We start from the raw sequence: 20,303 nt of genomic DNA on the forward strand, positions 1-20,303 counted from the left end.
GAGGCTTGCTGTTTAGCTTGGAGAATCAAAGGCTTTGTACGTCAGTATATTATTAGAAGACAGTGACACACGCTATTATATGTGAGTTGCCAATCTCTCAATTCAGCCTTGCTTAAATTTTAACTTTCTCAGCACTTAATACTTTAGAATATGAGGCAGTGGTATCTTTAGATGTGCATGCATATTTAATATTCCTCTATTGCAACCACAGTCAACAGTCTTTGCTATAAATATTTTTAAAAAATTTTGCCAGATGACAGTGTGACAGTGTCACATGCATGGCTTTTCCCTTCTTTCTTTTTCCTTTTCTTTTCTTTTCTTTTCTTTTCTTTCTTTCTTTCTTTCTTTCTTTCTTTCTTTCTTTCTTTCTTTCTTTCTTTCTTTCTTTTTCCTTCTTTCTTTCTTTTTTTTTTTTTTTTTGGCCAGGCTGGTCTATAGAGTGAATATTCCAGGAGACAGTTAGGACTATATAGAGAAACTCTGTCTCCAAAAAACAAAAAACGAAAAGAAAGAAAGAAAAAGAAAAAATTCAAGCTTCACTTGTTAGTTGCTCTTTGGCTAAAGGTAATATCTACTTTGACCACACTACTCCTCATACTTGGCTCTTACCATCTCGTGTGTGTGTGTGTGTGTGTGTGTGTGTGTGTGTGTGTGTTTGTGTGTGTGTGTGGTGCTTACAAGTGTGGAGACCAGAAAAAAAGCTCTGATGTCCTTCCTCAATCACTGTCCATCTTGTTTTTTGGGACAGGGTCTCTCTTAGCTTAAAGCTCAGCAAACAAGCTAGGCTGGCTAGCCAGCAAGCCGCAAGGATTGCTGTCTCTGTCTGTCTATACTTCCGCCAGCATTGAGGTTACGTGTGCGTGTCACTGTGCTAGGATTTGAGTTCTGAGGGCTAAACACAGCTGCTCAGTGCTTACAAAACAAGAGCTTTTATCTGTTGAGCCATCTCTCCAGCCCTTACTTTTCAATGTTTTAAGTCCTGACAACACAGTAATGTCAACCTTAATACACGTTATCTCCCCCGTTTCTGCTGTCTAGACCTTCCTCTCCAAATATCCTCTACTTCCTGCCAACGTGCCTCTTTGGTCTTCCTCAACTGGCCCTTCCTGGCTTCATGCGTCAAGCAGAGATAAAGCACTTGGGAATAAATGGAGAGAGTCTCAGCAGGTGCTGTTTATGCCTGGCTCTGTTAACGCTGATACGTGTGTTCTTTATGTGGATTAATTATCTAAGCAAGGCTTGGAGTTTGTGTGCAGACGTCTGATCGCATGGCGTTTTCTTCTGTGTAGATTATGGAAACGCAGACCTGTGTGATCCCACTCCAAGAGGATCAACTCCAACTTGTTGAGTCCACAGATGGGAAAACTGAGTGGCTGTCCATCTTCTGCATCTGTTCAAGGGGGTATCTGTGTCAGTGAATTTCATCATCTCTGGGACCAAAAGTGTCTGGAAAGAGCAACAAAAGGGAGGAATTGTTTACTTTTGGCTCATGGATTGAGAGATTTCAGTCCATTGTCTTTGGCAACATAGTTTTGGGTCTGTGGTGAAACTCAGTGTTAAAATGGCAGGAGAGCATGTATTGGAGGAAGCTTTCCCCTAAGGGCAGAAAGGAAACGGAGAGAAAGGTAAGCATCGGAAAGATTCGGGGCAAGATGTAGCCACCATCAACAAGTCCCCAGGGACTTAACTTCCTGTGGTTAGGTTCAGCCTCCTGCCTCACACCACCTCCCAACAATGCAGCCTCCTTTTTTTAATGTTTGAGTATTTCATACGTGAATATAATGTATTTTGATCACATCTACCTTCCCGCTCAACTCCAATTTCTCCTTTATCCCTCCCCCACCACTTTCATTACCAATTTCAAGTGCTCAGGGTTTGGTTTTGTTCTGTGTTTTGTTAAATGCATCGAGTCTACTTCAGGCTATTGTCTTAGTTAGGGTTCCTATTGCTGTGAAGAGACACCATGACCATGGCAACTCTTACAAAGGAAAACATGTAATTGGGGCTGGCTTTCAGTTTCAGAGGTTTAGTCCATTGTCATCATGGTGGGAAGCATGCCCAAGTACAGGCAGACACCGTGCTGGAGAAGGAGCTGAGAGTTCTACATCTGAACGTCAGGCAGCAGAAAGTGAACTGGCTTGAGCTTCTGAGACCTTAAAGCCCACCCCCTAGTGACACACTTCCTGCAACAAAGCCACACCTTCTCCAACAAGGCCACACCTCCTAATAGCGCCACCTCTATGGGCCTATGGGGGCCGTTTTCTTTCAAACCACCACAGCTACTTGTATGTACATGGGCATGGGATCATCTCCTGGAGCATGGGTAACCTCACATCCCTGAAAAATAATGACCCTCCTTCGGCAACCATCAACTGTCAAATGCTCCTCAGCTAGGATTTGGGTTTCATGTCTACCTCTTCTCTCCATGCTGAAAGTATGACTGGCTTGGTCTTGTGTGGTTCATGTGCTGTGGGATAATGTCCTTGTACACTGGTTTAATAAAATGCTGATTGGCCAGTAGCCAGGCAGGAAGTATAGGTGTGGCGAGCTGACTAGGAGAATGCTGGGAAGAGGAAGTGGTGGTGGTAGGGTTGCCAGCCAGACACAGAAGAAGCAAGATGACAAGGCAGAACTGAGAAAAGGTACCAAGCCACATGGCTAAATACAGATAAGAATTATGGGTTAATTCAAAGTGTAAGAGCTACTCAGTAATAAGCCTGAGCTAATGGCCAAGCAGTTATAAATAATATCAAGCCTCTGAGTAATTATTTTATAAGTTGCTGGGGCGGGGTTGGGGGGGAGTGGGGGAGGTGGGACCAGAGAAACCTTCTGACTACAGTCATGTATTAACAGTCATAGCTGCTGGGAGTTCATGTGTATAACTGTGATGTTGTGTCCAGCACATACTGTCTTGCTTCAGGGGATCCACTATCTCTGGCTCTTACAATCTTTCCATGCCGCCTTCTACTTTGATCCTTGAGCCTCGTGGGAGAAGGCATGGTGCGGCTGTCCCATTTAGAGCTGTGTAGTCATTTATTCTATGCACATTAATCAGTTGTGGGTCTCTGGATTAATTGTTATACATTGCAAAAAGAAGCTTCTCTGCTGGGGGTTTGAGATGCCCTCACCTATGGGTGTAAAGATAAGAACTTAAGGAGTAGTTTATTATATTACTATGCCCATTTATTACTATTTATTATTATTATTACTAATGCTATGGGCATATAATATTAGATTTTTCTGGCAAGGCCTATAATCAGCCAGCCATGGGTTTTCTTGGCCCAGAAAACAGTACGAGGGTGTGAGTTTGATCTTATGGAGTGGGTTTTAAATATAGTCAGGAAATGCTCAGTTACTTCCATAATATTATTGCCACTATTTTACAAGTAGGCAGATCTTCCTGGGCCAGTGGTTAGTACAGCTCACAGTAGTCACAAAGGGTAAGACTGTTTATCATTTTTCTCTCTCAAGAGTATAAATAGCATCTTCCAGCACTATGGAAGCTATTCAATAGTGATGAAACTTATGGTTTGGAACCAGATTGGTTTCTATATGCCCTAGGACTCAAGTACGTGGTACCTTCAGCAAGAGGGTCTTAGCATCAAGTTCTGAAGAGTAACCAAAAGCAAGGATATCTGGCTTTTTTTTTTAATCGCAGGCTTTGGGGATCAAACTTGGATCTTCTGACTTGCATAACAAGCATTTTATTGACTGAGCTATCTCCCCAGCCCTGAACACGCATGTAAAGCATGTATTGGCTGTTGAAACCTCTTGAATTCAACTTCCAGAATTGCCATCACAGAAGATAGCACACAGGGGACACTTGAACAACAGGACTTATTCTCCTGTGGTTTCAAGGGTGGCAAGGCTCAGATTCAGATGTTGCCTGGGTTCTCCTGACGAGACCACTTTCTTTGACTTGTGGATGGCCATACTCTTCCCCCTTCTGCCTTCACACGCTCTTTCTTCTGTGTTTCTGTGTCTCATTCTCCTCTTACAAGGATATATATCTCATGGAATTGGGGCCCGCCTACATGACGTCATTGTTACTTTGATACATTTGATACTTTGATACTAAAGGCTGAGTCCCAACATAGACGCATTCTAAAACACTCTGTATGAGAGCATCCATGTATGAACTTGGGGAAACAAAATTCAGTGCACGGCACTCCTGCTTCATTCTCTACCACTACACATACACACACACACACACACACACACACACACACACACACACACACCAGCCTGCCGGTGAAAACATGTCTTTAAGTATATATTTTAGGCCTGAGCAGCTGGGTAGGCTCTCCTGGAGTGGCTCATATCTTTCCATCAGCCATTCACCCACCCATGAAAACAGAGGCAAAGTAAAGACATGAATAAACAGGTTTTTTATTCATATGTTTCTGAAATACCAAGGTCTATTTCCTAAAAAGCCTCAGGATTGAATCTTGAGATGTGGGATAAGTGATATCTCTCCAGCCTGAGAAGCACTCATAATCCTCATGTAGATGTATCAGAGCAAGCAGACTCTTCTTCTCTTCTCCTCTCCCCTGCTTTTATAGATCCAATCTTTAAAAAAAAATTCTTACAAATGCCATATTAAAGAAATGTATCTCTCTCTGTCTCTCTCGTTTTATGTATATAGTTGATGCACTGGTATAGCCTTGACTGCCTTACTGTATTCTTGGATACTGAGATAGTCATGGTTGATAATCGATATTCTAGATGTAATCTGAAATTCCGTGCTGATTTCCACAAGAGCACTAGCTTTTAAGGTTTGCATCAGGCAGCGTCAAGTTTCTTTTGATTCGCCAGTCAGTTTCATTCCCATGCCCCCTTCTGCCTTTCTGTTTCCCATGTCTCTCCCACCGGCAAGGGCGGGACCATGCTATGTCATGCCATAAAGCAAAATAAAGTATTTTCTGGCCTCCCAAATTGTCTCTTCTGGGAAGCTATTTATCAGAAGGTGCAATGCAGAAGGGACGAGGTGCTGCGGGTGGGCATTAGGAATTCCATCTGGGTTTCAGAAGTTGAACCTTCTACTTCATTCTAGCGGGGGATGTTTTCTATATATCTGCTGATTGCCCATTCATTCTTTAATCTTTATACATGAAAAGCTAAAAGCAGAAAGCCATGGACGAAAATTTTCCCTGCAAATTGTTGAACATTTGCAACAGATATAGAAAATCACAGTGTGAAAGCTGTTAAAGCTATGAAAAAAAAAATAAATTGGAGGCGCCACAGGAAATGGTGGTTTTACATAAGGACAAGGAGCCAGCCAGAGTTTCCAAGGCCATTTGGTAATAAAGGAAATTATGATCCACATAAAGCCCACTTTGGGAAATTTACATTTTGATGGATAATACGCTTATAGCAATTAGCATGAAATGTTTCTGGTTTACCTGCGACATGTTTCTAATAGATAGTCTGCGTGCGTCCTCAGCAGAATGTAACTGCTAATATTTGAAGTGCAGGTAATGCCTCGCTTCTCGTTTAAAATACCATAATGCTCTCCTTGCTCCAGGCAAGCGAAAATAAAATCTCAATTAAAATAAAAGCAGGCATGGTTCCAGTTAAGCAACGATCATTTAGAGAATTAATGCAATAAAGCTTTTTCCCACAGAGTGCATAGTCAATGTGGCAAGGGAGCAGTGATGTAAGACCAAGATGCTGGTCCCCCAGTCCCACCACCATGTCTTCTTCCCCAGGCTCACATGTCACTTTACCTCTCTGGACAACAGCTTCCTAAGGGCACAAAAATGAAAAATTGAACTTGTCACCTTTCAGACCTCATACTGTCTTGAAATGCTGGGCTTTGTGATCCAAGCCGCTTCTGGAAATCCTCATAGCGTTGAGAAATAAGAGTACTCAAAGGGACTCAGTTGTGTTAAAAAGCTAAGCTCAAGAAAATTAAAAATCTACTACAGGGACTAGGTACAGAAATAACAAACAGGCAAGTTTACACCGAATTGGTTTTCTCCGTTTTGTCTGGCTAACGCAGCATGTTCGTTCAAAAACCATTCATCTTTTTAAGTGTCCAATTTGCAATAAGATACAGCTTTTTTATTTCAATTTTTTTGTTGTAACTGACACATAATAAATGCATATATTTATGGGGTGTAAGATGGTGTTTTGACTCCCAGCCTTCTTTCTCAGTCTCATCCATCCAATTTACATTGTCTGCCTGTCTCCTGGGAGAATTGAAGTTAAGGTTGGACACTTCCATTCATGAAACAGGATGTTGAGTTTCAACTCTGGGTCCCAAACATAGCACGGGGTTTTTTGTTTGTTTGCTTGCTTGCTTGCATGTTTTGTTGTTTCATTTTTTGGTTTTTGTTTTGTTTGTTTTGTTTGTTTGTTTGTTTTTTGAGACAGGGTTTCTTTGCATAGCACTAGCTGTCCTAGAACTCGCTCTATAGACCAGGCTGGCCTCAAACTCAACGAGATCCACCAACCTCTGCCTCCCAAGTGCTGGGATTGAAGGCGTGGGCCACCACTGCCTGGCTAGTACAGTGGTTTTAATGTAAATACAACAGAAAACAATTTCCAGAGCTCTAGTATCTGGTTGGTTAATGAACACCAGTGAGTGTTTTCACCTCGGTCGAAAGTCTTAGCGGAAGCTCCTTGACAAAGGTGGGTTTGTAGAACTGCCTTCTCGAGAGCAGATGCCTCCCCCAAACCCAGGACACCCAGTTGTCATTGCACCTCAGAAAATGGGGAGCTTTGTCTCTATCATTATGAATTTTCTTGGTCTCTTGAGTTCATGGGTGATGCCTGCTTTTCTTCTGTGGGTCAGATAACCATTTCCCTGCTCCCACACAGTTGACATTTACGAGGATTTTGCTACTGCTGAGCACATTTCCCTGAAGATGGAAGCTTAGGGAAGAGGGAATGGGCTCCTTCTCTCTTTGTAGCTCTGCTGCTGTTGTGGCCATGTCTCACTCCATTTCCTCTGAACACATTCATTCATTTGCTTTCCACCAATGCCCTCTGTTCAACCCAATGCCAATCTCTGAGCAATAGTAGTGCAGATTTAGCAGTGTGAGTAAAAATGCTCAATAAACATGTAATTTTAAGTATCTGTGCCTATCTTTGGGCTGGGCAGAAGGGAAGAAGAGGACTATTTATTATAGGAAAGCACCAACATAACTCATCACAATAACATGGGAGGGTATCAATACAAAATACAGATGGAGAGGGCTGGAAAGATGGTTCATTGGGCAAAGTCACTTTCTACTAAGACTGACTGCCTGAATTCAGTGCACAGCTCATATGCTCCATCAGTGGCATCCCCATCACCCCCAAAACCATTTCATCTGCTCTACCAGTAGCATCCCCTTCACTCCTGACATCATGAGCTGCTGATTCATGGGGATTTCACAATAAAAAAATAATTATGGATTTTATTTTAAACTTAAGGACTGATTTCATGAGTAATATTAGGAAAACAAGATTAGTCAATTTCTGTCTCACAAATATAATTGATTATCAGAAGGGTACAGCATGAAGAGAAAACCCAGAGATGTCTTAGAGCCTCCAAGAGCATTTGACAGTTGTTATGGGAATGCATGAGGAGAATTATCAAATGACTGTTGCCCAAACTAACACTGTTCTTTTATAAACACAAGAGCAGCAGGTATCAAATAAAAATCAATTCTATTCATAAATGAAAGCACATGTACACACCAAGCATCTGACTATCAAATCAAATGCCTATAAACATCCAAAATAAAAATCCACTTTTTGGAAGTCTTTCTTCCTTCCTTCCTTCCTTCCTTCCTTTCTTTCTTTCTTTCTTTCTTTCTTTCTTTCTTTCTTTCTTTCTTTCTTTCTTCCTTTCTCTCTTTCTTTCTTCCTTGTATCCTTCCTTCATCAGAAAGGCGTTAGAGCCGAGCACACACATAGCACCGAGTATGTGTGTGTGAGCTTGGGTCAGCGGTTTGGGTGTGCTGGGAACCTGTAGACTGTCAGATGGACAAGACAAACAGGGAATTTACAGTAATAAGATCGGTGGTGTGGCCCAGTGCTAAAGTGCTTTCCTGGCACGTGTGAAAACTAAGGCCTTGGGCACAACCCTAGCACTGGAGGAAAAGAAAAAAATCAAGAGAGTAAGGTTCCCCTCTTTGGCAGAAGAGAACTACAGTTGTTGGTGAAACAGTAGGGCTAGAATGAGCCCTGTGGTGTTATCTTGAAATTAGAGGCATTGATGTAAATTCAGTGCATACATACATCTATACGTCTACATCACACACATATACAATGTATGATGTAGACTATATATGTATGTATATGCATATATGCATTTAATTTACATCAATGTCTCCAATTTCAAGAAAACACCATAGGGTTCAAAAATATATATTTATATATAATGTATTAGTATATTGCATTAATATACTAATATAATTAATTAATATTAATATAAATAAATTAAATGTAAATTTTATATATATATAAAATAAAAGCATTAGAATATGTTCTACCTCAAAACACAAAATATGCCACTTTGGTTTAAGACCAATTTTAAGCTGAAGGCGGTTGATATAAAACAGACACATCAGCTCTTCTGCTTTGGATGTGCAGTATTTTCCTTGTGTGATGAAAGGCTTGGTCCTCAGCACAGTATCAGAAAAGAGCTTGGAAAAGTGATTGGATGTGATGCATGTATTTATACACCTTCATTTGTATTTCTCCTGTTAATCTATCTTTGTTAGAAAATGCACAGAACTTCGATCAGAGATGGTAAGATGGATAAAGGAAAAAATGGCTTTTTCTCTTCTACAATATAAAATCAATATATGTTAGGTGTGCACTTATGAGTGTGTGTGTGTGTGTGTGTGTGTGTGTGTGTGTGTGTGAATGTGTAAGATTTGCATACATCTCTCAACTCTTCCCACTGAGAGGCTGGGGCAACAGTTAACAGTAGCCTGAACACTGGCTTTCAAACACCTCTCTAGATGTTCCAGAGATCTTTAGAAAAAGTACGATAGTACCCAAAGATCCTGGAATATTGTGTGGCATTAAAAACAAGAAAAGGTTCAAGACTAGTGAGAATTCACCAAAAGACAACAAGGTAAACATGAAAGGGTCTATTTTAATGAATGATTATTATCCAAATAAACCTGTTAGTAGGATCCTCTTTTTTCCACATCCACATGCGAGTGATCAGGTGGTTTTCACTTCACTTGTAATGCATCTTAACAGAAGAATAGTAGGTTTATATGGAAGAAATGAGCAAAAGAAGAGGACTTGACTTCTCAATGTTAATTGGGGAAAGTTGGATTTGGGGAAAATAAAGCATGGTAAGTACTGGTCAGAGGATTCTGCACGTTGATCCCTCTGGTGGTATCCTCAGTGTAAGAAGGATCTAGAGTTGATTCCAAGAGATAACTTGTGTCCTTCCTGGCAAACAGTGGAGAAGGTGATGTTTCTACAAACTGATGCCCTCCTTGAGTTATGTAGGTCACCTGCTATCCAGTCCCCCATCGATATGACAAAAATCCCTGAAGAGATTTTGAAAAACCCTAAAGAGAGAAAGATTAATTTTGGCTCTCAGTTTCAAAGAATCAGCTCATTCATAGCCATTTGGATCCATTTTATCTAGGCCTGTGGTGACACAGAACACCATGATGGCCAGAGCATGTATGGGATGCGGTGGCTCACCTCACGCCAGGCAGGAAGCAGAGAACAAGAGAAGGGAGTGGAAATAAGACACAGCCCAGCCCCTCAAGGGCACTCTGTAAAGGATCTGGTCCCTTACCTAGGTCACACTTCATATTTTCATGACCTCCTAATAGCCCATCAAATTATTAACCCGGTGGAATTTGAATCCAGTGATGATGTTGGAACCTTTAAAATTCAACATGTATAGACACATGAGCATCAAAATAAATAATAAAAATGGGGTATATCCCACTGGGCTATTATAACATATTGACTAAGCTCCAATATTGTAACCCCACAGATTATAACTCCTTAAACAGTAGTATCATTCAAGTAGTAGAAATCTAGTATCAACTCTGACATAAATGAAAGTATAAAAAGGAATATAAAAGGAAGAGAAAAACTGTTCCTGATAATACAAAGTAAGATTAATAAAAGCAAGTGATAGAAAGGAGATACCTGCATTGACAATAGGTATACCAACATTTATTTTAGGCAAGAAATGCCCATGAGCGTTAGAACTGAGTGGACAGTGCTCTTACCCAGTGTTGTGGTTTGAATGTAATTAGTCCCCATAGGCCCACAGGGAGTGTCACTGTGAAGCGGTGTGGCCTTGTTGAAGTGGGTGTGTGGCTTTGTTGGAGGAAGTGTGTCACTGAGGGAGGTCTTTGAGGTCTCTGATACTCAAGCCACACCCAGTGTGGCATTCTCTTCCTACTGCCTATGGATCCAGATATAAAACTCTCAGCTCCTTCTCCAGCACCGTGTCTGTCTGCACACTGCCAGGCTTCCTGCCACGAGGATGAAGGACCAAATCTCTGAACCGGTAAGCCAGTCCCATTTACATGTTTTCCATTTTTTTTTTTTTTTTGGTTTTTCGAGACAGGGTTTCTCTGTGTAGCTTTGTGCCTTTCCTGGAACTCACTTGGTAGCCCAGGCTGGCCTCGAACTCACAGGGATCCGCCTGCCTCTGCCTCCTGAGTGCTGGGATTAAAGGCGTGCGCCACCACCGCCCGGTCATGTTTTCCTTTTTTAAGAGTTGCTGCAGTCATGGTGTCTTTTCACAGCAAGAGAAACCCTAAGACACCCACTGAGCCATCTCACCAGTCCTATATTTTAATTTCATAAAAAAATTTAAAAAATAATGAAATGTATTGCATGCTGAATATCCCACTTTTTTGAAATTCTTAGGATAAGAAGTGGTTTGATTTTTGTATTTTTTGTTCCGGATCTTGGAATATTTTCACTTGCATGATAAGACATATTCAGGGAACAGACCCAAGTCTAAATACAAAATCTACTTAGGTTCCAGAGAGCCTTTATACACATGGGCTTAGGGAAATCTTACAGTTTGAGCTCGATTGCATTTTGCCTATGACCAGTCACAGGAGGTGTGGGACTTTTCACTGTGGCCTCATGCCAGCATTCATTTTAGATTTGAGTTTTCACATTCGAGGTGCTCAGCCTGTACCAGGATTCAATCTTGAGGAAAGAGATAGGAAGACAATCTGAAATTGCAGGGCATCCTCTCAAAGGACTGGCCTAAGGATTCTTAAGAATGAATGATAAGATCCTAAAAGCAAGAAAAACTAAGAAACTGTTCCATATCAGAGACTCCAGCCAGGTGAGCCCTGAGAATAGCTCATGGCCCTGGATTGGACCTTTTGCTACCAAGGACTTTGCAGGGGGAATTTAAATTTGGAATTTGAATATAGCTTCTGGGGTAAATGGAGCTTAGGAGTCCTGTGTGCTGCTTTTGATCTTCTCTGCCACTTCTCCCCCTGGACTAGAGATGTTTGTGGTGTCTGTCTCTCTAATCCATCAGCTGTTTGACTTCAGCATCCACAGCTGCCTCAGTTTGCTATCATTCCCCAGCACCCAGGGCACAGGAAACCCTTCTAACTGTCAGGGGAAGACAGGAGGGGAGGGGTCTTGGGAGAGAGGCAACCAGCCAAAGTTGACATGTGACCTCTGGGCCAGGCAGTTTGGTTGGGCTAGGTTCCTAGATGACTTTGGGCTGGATAATGATTGTGTAAAATTCTGTCCTGCTTTCCTCAAAGTGTCTCTGGGGGAAAGGAAAATCATTGAAGTGTGTTTTTGGACCAGCTTGTCATTAAGCTGGAAAATGCTATTTTGTTGCCTTAATTAGTTTTATTGTTTTGACATTTTAGCTTTTTAAAGGCTTTGTGCAGAAATTCAAGTACAGTATTTCATTGCCATGGATTCTATTTTAATGAACGATTATTATACAAATGAACCTGCTAATAGGATCCCATTATCCACTGCCCCCCCCACCCCGAAACAAAATAAACAAAATCCACATGGAAATGCCCAAGAGTTTCCGCTTTATGCTAAACCTGTGTGTGTGACCATCCTCCTTAAAAACAAAAGGAGAAAGAAGAAAGAAAGAAAGAAGAAAGAAAGAAAGAAAGAAAGAAAGAAAGAAAGAAAGAAAGAAAGAAAGAAAGAAAGAAAGAAAGAAAGGGAAAAAAAGGGCAATGTCTTAATCGTTTTTGGTTCTTCTACTAAGGAAGTTATGATAAATGGACATATTATGAATGGGAAGTTCCTAACGAAAAGCGTTCTCTGCTTTATTTTATTCTCAGATAGTAAGAGCATGGATATACAGGAGTCTAAACACCTCTGCTCAGGCACCTCTTAAGGACACTAACTCTTTGCTTCCTCTCTATAAACCTGGCATCTTCAGTATGCATTTTCAGAGTGGCCATGTCTTGAGCATGCTGCCAACCACATAAAACAGCCCCTCTTGTTCCTGCAAGGAGCTCTCCACTCATCTGCTCATAAACAATGATAGCCTGCGTGGGAGCTCAGCCTCCCCTGACTGCTGAATGTGGCATCCTGGTCCTGAGGGATGCTATGGCATATTAGCCAGCAGGGTTCCAGTTACAAGAGCATGGTAAACAATTAGACCTCATTTACATTTTACAATTAGGTTCCTCTTACATTTTACTGTGATTTTTACACGCATCGAAGGCTTTATTTCACATCTTTACTAAATCCACAAACCGTGAATTTAAGCATCCCATATTTTTGACATGTTATTCCACATGCTGAATGTCAGGAGTCTCTATTTGGTGGAACAAAGGCTGAGAATTATACAGGAGTGTGCCCAAATTGAAACGGAATGACTCTGAAATGTAAAGGCTAAGCTCCATCATTGAGAGTGACTTCGCCAAAGCCAGAGAAATGAAATGCAAATTTCAGCTGGTGTTAAATAAAATATGTTTAACTCATGTCTTGTACTCTAAAGGTCTCCCTGGATAGATTTCTGAAGGTCTGTTGGTCTATTAAGGCACAGCTGATATCCGTCAATTGGAAATCAATATGTACTGTTGAGTTCTAATTATAAATTATTGGGATAATGCAGGTGGTACACAGGCAGGGCAGTTTTTGTTAATATTTAAAAGAAAATTGGTTTCATTTCAAAAAATGTGATGAGAGCAAGCTTTTCTGTTTATATCTATTTGCCTTTAATCCTGACACACACCAACACACACACACACACACACACACCAGGGCTTGATTGTAAGAGGAACAGTTTTTCTCTATGGATTATTACATTTTAAATTCTGGAAAGTTGCACACTACAAATCCAGCATGATGCTGTTCATAAGAAAGTCACATATATTTATATTTTACTGGTACAAATATGAGACCCTTTTGCTGCCTCCTCCCTCTCCTTTTTGTGGCCATTTTTTCCCTAAATACACAGCTCTGTGCATTCCTCATACTTTTAACACACTCTCTGTACGGATCCCTTTAAAGTTCCTCATCCCAGGGTTATGCTCAGATAGTAAAGCGCTCTCCCCGTCTTCTTTTTTTTTTTTTTTTTTTTGGTTTTTCGAGACAGGGTTTCTCTGTGTTGCTTTGTGCCTTTCCTGGAACTCGCTTTGGAGACCAGGCTGGCCTCAAATTCATAGAGATCCGCCTGCCTCTGCCTCCTCCCAAGTGCTGGGATTAAAGGCGTGCGCCACCACCGCCCGGCCACGCTCTCCCCTTCTTTCTTCATGGAAAATATATGAAGAGATTTTTATACTCAGCAAAGTAACCTGGAACTTCACAACCAGAGACGAGACAGATGGATTTTGTGTTCTGCCCTTGAGCAGAATGTACCACATCTCTGCCACTCATGTTATTTCCGCTGCTGTCGTCATTGAAAAGCTGGACTTCTATAGCAAGTCAGCTGGGAAGAGGGATTCAGCTCCCCAGGAGCCCTTCACACTCAGCATCTGCATCAGATCTGGGGAGCCTCCCATTGACTGTTACTGATTTCTTGGTGCCTCCAGGCCAGGGATGAAGTGTAGGCTGTACTGTGAACCAAGAGAAATCTGACAGCCCTTGCTCTGATGAGGCAAAGACTACTAGTAAAATATGACAATAAATTATGAGACCTCTTGTGACATGGAGTAGAAAAGGGATGTTTGGGTAGCCCAAGATGACCCTAGTATATGCAGGACATACTCAAAGGTCCTGTGTGTGGCCACACTGTGAACACTCTCAAATGCAGACATATTACCTATAATCCTTATGCCCATCTCAGCAGAAGCTTGACAGAGGAGAAAGGCCTCAGGAAATTATCCATAATTTATTTTAGTTCATGTGCAAATGTTAATTCTATGCACATAGTCAAATATTATAGAGACATGAAAGATGCTTTATGAGATTACTTTAGCCCAGCAGTTCATAGCTCTGACTGTGGAAACATTTTGTTATAGAGTATAAATATTCCACATACATGTGTTCATATCTATATATCACAAAACACACAGGCCTAAATCACACACATCTGCACAGAAAGATCATTTGAAAATAGTGTCACTGGAGTGAGTGTGGCGGCATGTACCTATGACCCCCGCATTCAGAAGGCTAAGGCAGGAGGATTTAGAGTTCAAGACCAGTCTGGTCTATGGAGAGAATGACTAGCCAGAAATACACCATGAGACCCTGTCTCAACCAACAAACAAATCAAAGAAAGACAAGAAAACAATCAAATAGCACACAACATCTTTGCACTGGCTTGCAGGTCAATGGTGGAGCTGGTGCACCATGCATGAGGTCCTGGAACCAATACTGAGCACCTTAAAGATATTAAAGAGCAATTTATAAAAACAGAATCTTGTGCACTGGTACTACTCTGTCTTGAATGTATTCCTACTACGTCATCCTTTCATCTTCACAACTTCCCTCTCAGCTGGCATATTCAGGATGAGTGAAATCCCAAACCCGGTGCCTTCGTCTCCAATGCCCCTGATGCTTTCTACCCCAAGCTGAAGCTCTGACATTAAGTGACACTGCCATTGATTTTTGCCCTTATCTAAAAGCACACTAACTGGGAAGTGCTGTCAGAGTCAAAATAGTACAATAGTCAAAAAGAAAACAACACTCGCAAGCTTCTTCCTGTAGCCATTTTAGAATTGTTTATTCCACTAACTGACAACCTTCAAAGTGTCAGCTTGAAACTTCTATAGCTGAGTGGGCAATTTCTGTTCCTCACCACTTTAATCCCTACTCAGGAAAGCCTCACCCTTTCAGAGCCTTTCGGGACACTTCCAAATACAACTATTAATGTTAGAATTAGGATTTTGCATGAGTGTGGCAAAAAAAATCATGAAATGAAAAGCATGAGTCTTTCTTATTGGTTGTGAAATACTCGATAGGAATTGTATCAGAGTCTCTGGTGATGTTTTGTGTACCCTCATAAACTTTGCCTGAAGATCAGAGGACAGAACAAGCCACTAGATTTAACATAGAGGGCAGGCAGTGGTGGCACACACTTTTAATCCTAGCACTCGGGAGGCAGAGATCTGTCTGGATGCCTGTGAGTTCAAAGCCATCCTGGACTTCATGACATTGATTCAGTCTAGGAGAGAAACAAAGCCAGGCAGTGGTGGCACATACCTTTAATCCCAGTACTTGGGAATCACATACCTTTAATCCCAGCAAATGAGATCTCATGCCTTTGCTTGGGAAGTCACATGCCTTTAGTCCCAGCACTAAGAAGGAAGTGATATGGTGCGTGGAGAAAGGTATATAAGGCATGAGGAGACAGAAACTGAAGTCTTTTATCTAGAGGCTCTTTCAGGCTGAGGAGTCCTAGAGGTAAGGGATAGCTTGTTCCTTTATCTCTCTGATATTTCAGCATTTAGTCCAATAACTGGCCCCGGGATTTTTTTTATTAAAAGACCATTTAGCAATTTGTGTTACAAGAGTCTTGCTTTCCTTCCTAGCATATGGACACCATGCTTATCAGTCCAGCTGCTCCCCACCACACACTGTATGTGTGTCTATATTCCCCCCCAAATGGATATGAGCATTTCATTATTACATGATACCATAATCTCATCACTGTTGCTGCAATCATTATCACCACACAGTAAATACAGTACGTAAAAATTGACAACTCTATTTTCAGGTTTAAACACAGAGAGGTGGAAAGAAGTACAGTGCTTACCTGTGCACATTTGCATCTTAAAATGTTTGTGCTCTGATCAGGTTAATTCCCTAACCTGCAGTGTTTCAGTTTCTTCCTGACTCACTCGTTGGCATATCCTTGGAAAGCTCATTCGCCAAAGGGTGTTAAGACTCCCACAATTTTGCAAAGATGAGAAATACTTTCTAGAGCATACAGAGCTTTTATAAAATGTGAATTTTTGAGCCAGGTGATGGTAGTGTGCACGCCTTTAATCCCAGCACTTGGGAGGCAGAGGCAGGTAGATCTCTGAGTTCAAGGCCAGCCTGGTCTACAGAGCAAGTTCTGGGACAGTGAGGGCTACCCAGAGAAACCCACTCTCAAAAAAACCAAACAAACACAAACAGGGGCTAGAGAGATGGCTCAACAGTTAAGAGCACTGACTACTCTTCTAGGGACCCTAGTACAATTCCCAGCACCCACATGGCAGCTCACAACTGTCTGTAACCAGTTCTAGAGCACCCTACACCCTCCCCACACAGACATACATGCAGGCAAAACACCAATGCACATAAAATAAAAGTTACTTAAAAAAAAAAAACAAAGCAGAAAACAAACAAACGTTTGTTTGCAGTGCATCTTGCTCAGGGTTGCACACATAGACCGCTCTGCCGCCCTCCACATTCTTTTTCTTTGTTCCCTCCTACAAGCATCACCCCCAGATTATCCTCGTGGCTCTTTCCATTCTTGAACACAAAGATAAGAAATTTTCTCTTTCCGATCAGAGACAGACTCCAGCTTCCATATTGGATACCGTCGGTGGCAAGTTCTCCCCCATCTGGCGTGTTAGCAGAGGACTTGGCAAAGGCGGGTCCTCTATTATTCAGTGGGGAGAGTGACAGTTGTGCCGAGTCAGACGTGGGCACAGTTGATTCAGCTGCCATGTCCAATGAAAGGCAAAGTCTATCATTGTTTGTGATCCAAGCGGGGGACGGGCCAGCATGCTGACATCACACCTTGCAGTGGAAATCAAGTGACAGACACCTTTCTGTTTTCCAAGGTATCATTTATCTAGCTTTGGGAGTACCTATGGGATGAGTTACTCAGCCTTAAAAAATAGTTTCAGTGCCTAAAGTGAGGACTCTCTGACCCCAGTGTCCACAGGTCCACGAGATTTCACGAAGAACTTCAAGTCAGCTTGGTGCCTCACGTGGTAGGGGAATGAAGAAAGCAGGAACAGTTTCTGTGGACTTCAGTATGTGGACTCTGATACATTTCACGGGTGAGGCATTCAGTTCAACTAAGAGATAGGGTCACGAATTTTCCCATGCTTGGCTTCCACCTTGGAGAATATTGCATGTACCAATAGGAAAGCTCTTTCTATTATTTTTTTAAGCAAGATAAATTCCTTGCACACATGGCTCTAGTTAAACTCTACAGGCCACAAAACAAAATGGACAGACATGGACATGAGAGAGATTTGTAGGGAAGAGGGTAAGTAGAGTAGCAGGAACATGGGATTTGGTGCAGATGAGAGAGGTCAATATGCAATATGTATATATGTTAAATTATCAAAAAAGCAAGTTTATTAATAAGTAATCCTTTCTTATAAACCATGAAAAAAAATCACAAGAAATATCTATGATGATCCTTACTCCATCACAGAACTAAATAAGGGTGAAAACTTAGTGTCTATCCTATGACCTTACATATTATGTTCTGTAAGTGACATTGTATGTGCTATGTTTTATGATTGTTCTATGTGTTAGGTTCTCTGCATTTTGTTCTGTGAGTGATGTTCTATGTGCTATGCATTACGGTTGGGCAACGTGGTGACATGGAATGATGTCATTAAAATAATTATGTTTAATTTTAAAGACAAAATTCACATCATTAGTATAAATAAGTAGTAATGAAATAGTGTGTCTACATTACAGCTTTATGGAAAACAATGGAAAGAAAATACACATAATATGAGCAATAGTTACTGAAAGTAGACATATGGTTGTTTCTTTCCTTCCATATGTTTTTTGATATGTTTCAAATTTTCTGCAACAAGGGTATATTAATTTTATATTCAGAAAAAAAAAGAACCAAAACAAAATCCCTGAAGCTGGATGGTTACGGCAATCTGCCGATGAATGTTTTTTGGTATATGGACTTGTACACCCTTATTTATCCTTCTTAAAAAAAAAAAAAAACCACTGTTTCATGAATATTAAGTAGGAGGCATGCCCTTGGATGTATTTCTTAAGTTTTAAAAGAGAACAGAAAATGAAAAACACATACTTTTCCAGTTTTATAAGGTGAAAAAGAACAATTTCCTTTGCAATGACCTCTGCTACACACCCTCATGAACACCGGGTCCGGCAGCTAAACCACAGGCAGTCCTCTGCGCACTGACTGGCCCTCTACTTAGTGACCTGCGGTGGCCTGCAGATTTCCGACCTGCCCTGCTCATTTTATTAATCATCAAAACTTTGGCTATGAGGCAGGTGACTGTTGAAATAATTTCACCTATGGGGTTCACTTTCCTTTAATCACTAAGTGCGGCTCTCAATCTCTTCCCCACGATCCCCATCAGAAAACTTCTCAAGCCTGCAGTCTGGTGGGGAGATTAGCCACGAGTCCTGCATCTCATTCAGCCCCTGTGCTCCATTATGATCCATGACATAATGACATGATGTGATTTGCCCCAGTGACTCGCTGTTGTGGTGCAGCCGGGCAGCAAGAATGTTTTAAAAGCTACATTCTTGTTGACATCATAACTTCTAAAGCATTGGATTTCTCATTGAATCTTTTTCAATTTAATTTACATCTACTGTCTCCACTATTAGACACACGGGTACATGTTTACACATGGTCCCCCTGGCCTAAACTGAAAGTCTTAATTATTCTCCTAGTTTGTAGAAATTGCTAGTAGATCTTTGGTTGTAGTTCTGCTTGACTCTATTGTGCATATCTGCAGGAGTGGGCAGGTGCATGTGCATACAGGGAAGCCAAAGAAAGGGCAGGTGAAAAATTATTTTTAATGGGCTAGAAAGGTGTCTTCGTGTTAAATGTGCATGCGCTGCTCTTGCAGAGGACCTAAATTAAGTTCCCAGCTTCCATTCTGGACAGCTCATAACTATCTAAATGGGGCCGGGCAAGACCAGAGAAAACTTAGGACTCCAGAATCCAGTGTCTGTTACTGGCTTCTGAGGGCACCTGAGCTCTCATGCATGTATATACACACACACACACACACACACACACACACACACACACACACACACACAGATACACATGCACACACATAATTGAAAAGAATCAACCTTAAAACCTTTTTAAAGATATTGCTGAAATTATATATACAAATCTACTCACACACACATTTGTTTCAGTCTATTTATTTTTACACATATGTGATTCTCACACAAAAGGAACTAGAGATATACTTTCAGTATTTACCTCATAGTATTCAATTCACTGGCTCAAACCCTACAGGTTCTGTTTCTTTGGTCAGCTAAAGGTGATAAAAGCAGGCAAGGCTATGGGCCCAATCATTGTGTCCTTTCTTTCATTGATTCTATCATCATTGCCAGGCAGATGTTTGAAGGGTAGAAGTTGACTTTGTCTCGAAATGCTTGCCACATCTCGTGTGATTTCCCTTTGGGTGTGGTTTGATGGAGTATCTGGGTTCTCTAAAAAAAGAGAACCTTCAAGGCCTATGTGTGCTCACCCAAGCACACAATGGTATTTGTTTTAAGGTATTCCTTCGTATTTCTGTGGAGGCTCAGACGTCCTGTGATCCTGTTGGAGACTCGGGGAAGCTAGTGGTTCACATTCCAGTACAAGTGTAAAGGGACAAGGGGCAAGAGCATCAACTGGAGTGTCAGCACAAGACCAGAGGACCAAGGCCTCAACTCAAGCACTCAGCAGAGGCGAACTGGACCTTCCTCCCTGCTTAAGGTCTGTTTGGAACCATAGCCAGGTGGGTGAAGCTCTTCAAACTGGAGAGGGTCTGCTGCTTTACCCCAGTCACCAGCTCAAGTGTTAAGCTTTTCCAGAGTCCCTGTCTCAGACTCACTTGGAAACAGCTGGGCATCCATCCCACAGCCCAGGCAAGCTGCCACCTAATGAAGTTAACCACCACAGCCAGTAGCTGCTCTTACCGGTGCCTCACCTCAAGTCCAAGGACTTTTCCTTGGTGGTTTTCTTGCCTCACTGT

The sequence above is a fragment of the Peromyscus maniculatus genome, chromosome 19 (genome assembly GCF_049852395.1).
Source record: "Peromyscus maniculatus bairdii isolate BWxNUB_F1_BW_parent chromosome 19, HU_Pman_BW_mat_3.1, whole genome shotgun sequence".
Taxonomy (NCBI): domain Eukaryota; kingdom Metazoa; phylum Chordata; class Mammalia; order Rodentia; family Cricetidae; genus Peromyscus; species Peromyscus maniculatus.